Genomic DNA, 8232 nt, shown 5'->3' with positions numbered 1-8232 from the left:
TCTGAATAGATGCATAAAAAGCATTTGACAAAATACAGCAACCCTTCATGTTCCAAACACTAGAAAAATTAGGAATAACAGGAACATATCGTAACATTGTAAAGGCTATCTATTCTAAGCCCCAGGCCAACATCATTCTAAATGGAGAAAAATTGAAGGCATTCCCTCTAAAAACTGGAGGAAGATAGGGATGCCCTCTTTCACCACTTCTATTTAACATAGTTCTTGAAACACTGGCCAGAGCAATTAGACAGACAAAAGAAATTAAAGGGATACACATAGGGAAAAAAAATAGCACATTTGATGATGATATGATTCTATACCTAGAAGACCCAAAAAGCTCCATCAGAAAACTTTTATAACTAATAAATGAATTCAGCAGAGTAGCAAGATATAAAATCAACACCCATAAATCAAAGGCTTTTCTGTATATCAATGACAATTCCTCTAAGTGGGAAATGAGGAAAACTACCCCATTTACAATAACCTCAAAAAAAAAAATACTTGGGAATCAACTTAATGAAAGAAGTGAAAGATCTATACAATGCAAACCACAGAACCCTAAAGAAAGAAATAAAAGAAGACCTTAGAGAATGGAAAGATCTACCTTGCTCTTGGATAGGCAGAATTAATATTATCAAAATGAACATACTACCAAAAGCACTATACAGATTTAATGAAATTCTGATCAAAATCCCAATGGCATTCTTCATAGAAATAGAAAAATCAATCATGAAATTTATCTGGAAAAATAAGAGACATAGAACAGCTAAAGCAATCCTTAGCAGGAAGAGTGAAGCAGGTGGCATCATTATACCACATCTTAAAGTATGACCAATGATACAGAATAGAGGACACAGAGACTAACCCACAAAATTACAATTAGTCTTATATTAGACAAAGGTGTCAAAAACATGCACTGAAGAAAAGATAGCCTCTTCAAGAAATGGTGCTGGGAAAACTGGAAATCCATATGCAACAAAATGAAATTAAACTCCTATCCTTCACCATGCACAAAACTCAGTTCAAAATGTATCAAGGACCTAGGATTAAACCAAAGACTCTGCATCTAATAGAATAAAAAGTAGGCCCTAATCTTCATCATGTGGATTATGTCCCAACTTCCTTAATAAGACTCCTATAGCACAAGAATTGAAACCCAGAATCAATAAATGAGATGGATTCAAACTAAAAAGTTTCTTCTCATCAAAAGAAACAATCTGTGAGGTGAATAGAGAGCCTACAGCTTGGGAGCAAATTTTTACCCCACACACATCAGATAGAGCACTAATCTCTAGGTTATATATACAAAGAACTCAATATTTTTTTTTAAATCAAAAAAACACAAATAACCCAATCAACAAATGGACCAAGGACCTAGACAGACATTTCTCAGAAGAGAATATACAATCAATCAACAAATATATGAAAAAATGTTCATCATCACTAGCAATTAGAGAAATGCAAATCAAAATCACTCTAAGATTTCATCTCACTCCAGTCAGAATGGCAGCTATTATGAAGACAAACAACAACAAGTGTTGGAGAGGATGTGGGGGAAAGGTACACTTATACATTGCTTGTGGAACTTCGAATTGGTGCAGCCAATATGGAAAGCAGTATGGAGATTTCTTGGAAAATTGGGAATGGAACCACCATTTGACCCAGCTATCCCACTCCTTGGTCTATACCCAAAGAAATTTAAAATAGCATACTACAGGGACACAGCCACATCAATGTTTATAGCAGCACAATTCACAATAGCTGAACTGTGGAACCAACCTATGTGCCCTTCAGTAGATGAATGGATAAAATAAATGTGGCATATATACACAATGGAATATCACTCACTAATAAAAGAGAATAAAATCATGGCATTTGCAGGTAAATGGATGGAGTTGGAGAAGATAATGCTAAGTGAAGTTAGTCAATCCCCCAAAAAAACAAATGCTAAATGTTTTCTCTGATATAAGGTGACTGACTCATAGTGGGGTAGGGAGGAGAAGCATGGGAGGAGTAGATGAACTCTAGATAGGGGAGACAGGTGAAAGAGAAAGGGAGGGGGCAGAGGGTAGCAAGGATGGTGGAATGTGCTAGACATCATTATCCAAAGTACATGTATGAAGAGATGAATTGGTGTGAATATACTTTACATACAACCAGAGACATAAAAAATGCTCTATATGTGTAATAAGAATTGTAATGCATTCCACTGTCGTGTATTTTTTTTAAAAAATCAATAAAAAAATAAGAAAAAAAATATAACAGTGGTGTTACCTGGTAGCTGGATGAAGCATTCCTTTATTGGTGTAATTACCTGGTAGCTGCATAAAGTATTCCTTTATCTCTCCTGGTAGCTGCATGAAGCCATGAAGCATTCCTTTATTGGTGTACCTGATGCTTGACTTCTAGAAGTGTCTAAAGGGCAATAAAAAAGGGACATGGGAAGAAACATTTGTGATTTTGTGTCTACATGTGTTACATTATGTTTACTGTTCATTTGGCTCAGTTCTCTGTATTCCTCAACTCCAAACTCTGAAAGAAGCTATGCTGGGAAAGATAAAATGTGATTCATGTCTCTGAGAATATTAATGAGCACAACCAAAAGAGGCTCAAATATACCAACCCCAGCTGCCTCAATCAAAATGTCCAAATAGTCACAACTTCGCATTGCAAAAACTATGCCATGACACAGTGTCATGTCAGCATTTCTCAGGTGAGGAAGGACTTAATGAAACAGAAAATTATGGAACTGTATATCATAAAGGATTTATGTCAGTTGTCCAAAGTTGATTTCTGTATTCCATCTGCAGAGCCTAGTGAAGAATTGCTTAAGAAGTCATTGCCTACCTTGGGACCTTGGTCCTCCAGATGGAATGGATGTCCCCTATCCCGTTTTATCAACTAGTGAGTAAGAAATAGGGAATTTAGCTGTTATCGTGAAGCTGATGACAGCCATGGCCTCTCCAGAAACTAATATGTAAGGACATGGGCTCTTTTTCACTTCTTTCATGTTGACTATTGAGAATAATCCTTCACATACTGGCTCCTATCCTCAGCTATTGTCTAATGGTGTTAAGTAATTGAATATCAACATCTACATGGAATAAAAAGTCAGATAAACTATAGGTAATTAAGTAATCTGATATTGTTGTTGCAATTGTTTTCCTGGGCAGCACCAACTGCAAGGTCTCCTTACAAAAATCCTTTGGAAGCCGGTCAACCTGTGCTCAGGCATTCTTTCCTTGAATGAAGAACAGATGTAATTTATCACATATGTATTTTCAGATGTTGCTTTGGATGAGGCATCGTGCTAGTAAACAAGATAGACATGCTTCCTGACTTAGGAAGCATGTAGTCTAGTGATCATGAAAAGGATAATTTAGATAAGGGGTTAAGGGAGAAACTACAAACCTTGGAACCCAGAGGAACATATGGCACATTTCTCTAAGAACAAAATGAAGTTTGGGGCAGCATGCATTCCACATAATAGCCTTTTGTAAAGGTACAGTGGTCTTACTTAAAATTGTATTTTTTGGAAAAAGAAAAACAGTAGATTCATTTTTGGTAGGAAGAATCTTTTCATTAGCCTTAAATCAAGAACCCAAAGAAAATGATAAGAATTGTTTTTTAAAAAGAAAATAAACAACAATGCATATTTTATTTCATCAAGAATCCAACTTACTTGGCATGTGAGTGGAACTAATGAGCATGTAAAGTATTTTTCCTAAAAGCAAATGATTTTTCCTTTTTTTCTTTTCATCATGAACATCTCTGTATTCCTAGTGAAAAGATGGTGAAAACAAGAAAACTGGTAGAACGCATCACTGTGGAAAAGATGACTGTGTCTTTCAGCTCGAAGCAATTTTGGCTTCTGTGAATGCAGAGAATACCAATGACATCTTAATGTGCTCAGTCAAACAGAATTAGGTAATATGAGTTGCTAGATTTTTCTGTCCTCTAAAATTCCTCTCTATAGTCCCTTATACTTTCACAAAGCATTTCTCTTTATTAATTATTTATCTATAATAACATATTCTTCTTCTCACAAATTTAATTTATCCCTAGGCCAAAATATAGTCAGAATATATCTTCTCCAATAAGCATCATTTTAAAACATTATGAAGGAATATATTTTATGCTTTAGACTAGATTAGCCTTTCAATGTAGGGAAATAATTTATAATTTTAAAATTCACTTATCTTTCCCCCTCTGTAATCATTTATTTCAAAGGAATTTTGCAAACCTTGTCTTTATTATTTGACAGAATAAAGATCACAATAAAATGGTATTTGTCATTTATATAGTACAACTCAAGAAAGTGAAAATTGAAAAAAATCATAACACTGGTTCTCAAAATTATAGGAAAAAAGAAACTGACATCATACTTCTAGAGAAATGGTTGCTCCATGATAAATTAGGGTTTTTTTTTTTTGTTGTTGTTGTTGTTTTGCTACTGTTGTTTTAAGGATTACAGGGTGGGTGGGGAGCTTTAAAAGTTGTTTATCTCATTTACTTATTAAATTCACATATAACTAATAAAATGCTCATTTTTAACACCAACGCTCTAATAAAGTTATTATCCTAGGAATTTTAAAAGTACACTTATATTTTGAAATACTTTAAAATTATTGTTTATAGTTACAGTTAAAATATTATTTTAATGTATGCCCAATCATGCTTACATGGAGGTCTGTTAAAGGAAGTGAAACCCATATTCTGTTTAAAGGATCCAGAGAAATAATCACATATAACATTTCTAGTGCTTAAATTGTTGCCTTATCATAGCATTTTTCATGACTTATCTCAACTAATCTTTAAAAATGTCCCCCAAGGGTACAAATTGTTATTATCCCTTTTTACAAATGAGAAAACTGACACTTAGAGAAATTGTTTACTCTGGCCAAAGTCACACCGTTTAGAAAATGGCAGCTGGGAATTCCAGATCTCTCTGTCTACAAGAGCCCTGCTCTTCATCCTTTCCCAGACTATTCTGAAGATCTGCTTAGAGCAAATTCTTTACTTCCAATAATTATCTCTGTGTTTTGTGCAGAATCGAAGGGCCATTACTGCTGCTGCTTTGTAGGGGAAAAAAAATGAGTAGAATCAAATAATAGATAAAAAATATATGTCTGCCCAAAGCTACCCGTGAAATGTGTGTGAACCAAATCCTCCTGGAAGCCTTTGGGTAGGACAGTCTGGTGTCTGGAAATTCCCATTCTGCTGGTTTGAGACTGCAAAGTACATGTGACTTCCTATTCAGCTCTACCACAGGTTCAGCACTGCACTGGAGATGGGGGCTGAAGCCACACAGCCACACAGTCTCTTAGAGATGGTTATGGCTTGCCAAGATGCCAATCAACTTGTTTGCAGCAAGACTCCTCCAACTGAAACCTTATCCACGTCTTTGGTGTACTCTCCTTTAAATAAAGAACCGGAACCATTTTCTGGTTGTTTGGTTCCAGCTCCCATATGGACTGGAGGACCTGTCAGGAGCCCCCCTTTTTAAATCTACTTTCTGGCTCTGGCTCTTATTCTAATTACTAATTATTTCAGACTTTCTTTTTCTCAAGTGGCTCATCGCCTTCTGAAAAGGAAACTACCCTGACAGGGTGGTGGCCGCCTCACAATATATATGTATCTTGCCAAAAGACAATTTTACCTTGAAATCCCAATATCTCTTTTTCCCCCATTAATTGGCTTAAGCTCTCCCATATCTTCTTTAAAAAAAGAAAAAAAAAAAGAAAAAGAAAAGAAAGAAAGAAAAGGGGAAAAAAAACTCCAGAAAGTTCTCTTATTGATTGAATTGTGTCTCCAAAATGGATACAATGAAGTGCTAACCCTCAGCCCTGTTATTCACAAATCAAATCAGATATTTGCAGATGCAATCAAGTAAAGACAAGGTTATAAGAGTAGACTTTAATCCAATATGAATAGTGTCCTTCTAAGTTTAGGGAAATTTGCACAGAGAACTCTATGTGAAGACTCGGGCACCGAGCAGATGATCATGTGAAGATGGAGGCAAAAGTTAAAGTTATGCTTAGCAAACCAAGAACAGTGTGAGGCCACTAGAGGAAAAGACAAATAAGGCTCCTCCCCTGGAGGATTTACAATGTGTGTCCCCTACCTCCAACACCTTGATTTAGGACTTCTAAGCTTTACAATGGTGAGAAAATGAATTTATGTTTATTTAAACCACCAAATATGTGGTAATTTGTATTAGTCCTAGGAGAGTCACACAAATGAATATTAAGGAAGAGAACAATGGGAATGGCATGTGCCCATGAATGTCCCTTTCCCTTGTTGGAGCTGACCTCCACTTTTCACTGGTTACATTATTTGATTAAGGTGAACTTTAGCTCTCACAGAGGAAGAATAGGATGATATTGTGTATTGATTATATATAAACCAAGTCTACTTAAAGAAAAAATTCATTTGTACTGAGGAATTTCTAAAGGAGATTTTACATATCACTATAGACCTGCCTGTTATGTTTGCTGATAAATTATCCACAAAGAGAGAAGAGAAATAGAGACAGAACACAAATGTTTGCAATATAATGATGTCATCACTCCCTGCTCTTTTCTTCCCCACATTTTCAGCCATTCCAGTTCAGATTCAGCAATGTTACCCTATCCAAAGATTGGATTATCCTGTCACTAGACATCTAATTTTATCAAAGCACTATGATCCAAGCTCAAAACTCTGCAGAAACTCTTGTCCGATTGAGATAGATCTATCAAAGGCATAGATAAGTTAGTGTTAATCTTTCAGATACTTACACTACCAGCCTAGATTACTGATGAAAATTCTCCATCCTCTTCAAAATACTAAGAGAAGAGGGTAGAGTTTGGGGTTTGCAGTTGAGGGAATTTATATCAAAAAATTTACCTTGTTGATTTCTTGTATTTTATACTTTTTTATTTTCTGTATATTGTTTCAGTTAGTTCAATAGGACAGTATTATCACTTTAATTTTGCTAATGGAGAAACTAAGGCACAAATTTGACAGGTGACTTGTACCAACATTTGTTAATATCAGATTGAGAAATAGACATCAGGAGTTTCGAATCCCTCTCTAGTCTGTTTTTCTGCTATTGAGTCTTATACAGATATTCATTCTCTTTAATTCCTCAAGAGAAATAATTTTATGGGTACCATATATTTTAAAATATTTTATTTTAATGAAAAAAAAAAGAAAGGGAAAAGAGTTTTGGTGTTTATTTTCGATTTTCCAATCCTTCAGTTCCACTCTTTCTTTCATGTCTTTGCATCACAGTAAGATAGTTCTTCAGATCTCTATTCTGTCACTTACCAGCTGAATGTACTAGAGCAGGTTGCTAGGTCCTTTAAATCAAAAGACTTCTGGGAAGATCAAATGTGCAAATGTATATGAAGTGCTTTGCTCATGTTTTGGCTCTTTCTGAGCACTCAGCAAGAGAGGGGCTACTGTTGCCCTTCAGTCTGCATCTTAGATTCTGAAATCTGCAACCAGCCCCAGAGACAGGTGAGGAAACCAGGACCCACCTACCAAAGAGAACTGTGAGCACATCTAGTCCAGCATTTGTTCTTTTCCCATTAAACCTCAATCAATCACCAAAGTATGCTACATATTTTTAAAAGTTTTGTGTGAAAGCTAATGTAACAAAAAATCCCAAATCTCCTCCTCCTCCTCCTCCTCCTCCTCTTCTTCTTCCTCCTCTTCCTCCTCTGATAAAACTGAGTTTTCTCTGTAAACATTGTCCATGTCAAAATAATTTCAATTTTTTAATTTTGGCTTTTGTAATATATTCCATTCCTCTGAAGGAGGATCATAAAAAATGTCATTTTACTCAGTTTCAGGTTTCCTTTAATGAATATTCATTAGCTTTAGAAGAAATGTCTCTTTCCCTGGTAAGGCAGGTCAGATGTACAACAAAAAGAAGTGACATGAGATAATCTACAACAGCGATACTTGTTCCTTTAAAAGCCTGTCAGTTCCTTGCATTAAGCAGGACATCATGTTGAAGTCAGACGACCTGGCCTTTGAATTTCTGAGTCAGGTATTCATAGTATTCAGGTTTGAGGCTACAACTCTAGGTTTCAGGTACCCTTACCAGTGCTGAATAACCAGGGGTTTGGGGGAAAGTTTCAGGAATGAGGACACTCTCCTTTAGGCAGTTCCCCAGGGACACCTGGCAATCCCTATGCTCAGCTACTCCCAGTGTGTGCTCCAGTGTAGAGGGGCAGAAGC

This window comes from Urocitellus parryii, chromosome 4, assembly GCF_045843805.1.
Source record: "Urocitellus parryii isolate mUroPar1 chromosome 4, mUroPar1.hap1, whole genome shotgun sequence".
NCBI classification, from domain to species: Eukaryota; Metazoa; Chordata; class Mammalia; order Rodentia; family Sciuridae; genus Urocitellus; species Urocitellus parryii.
Note: the sequence above shows the minus strand (reverse complement) of the source record.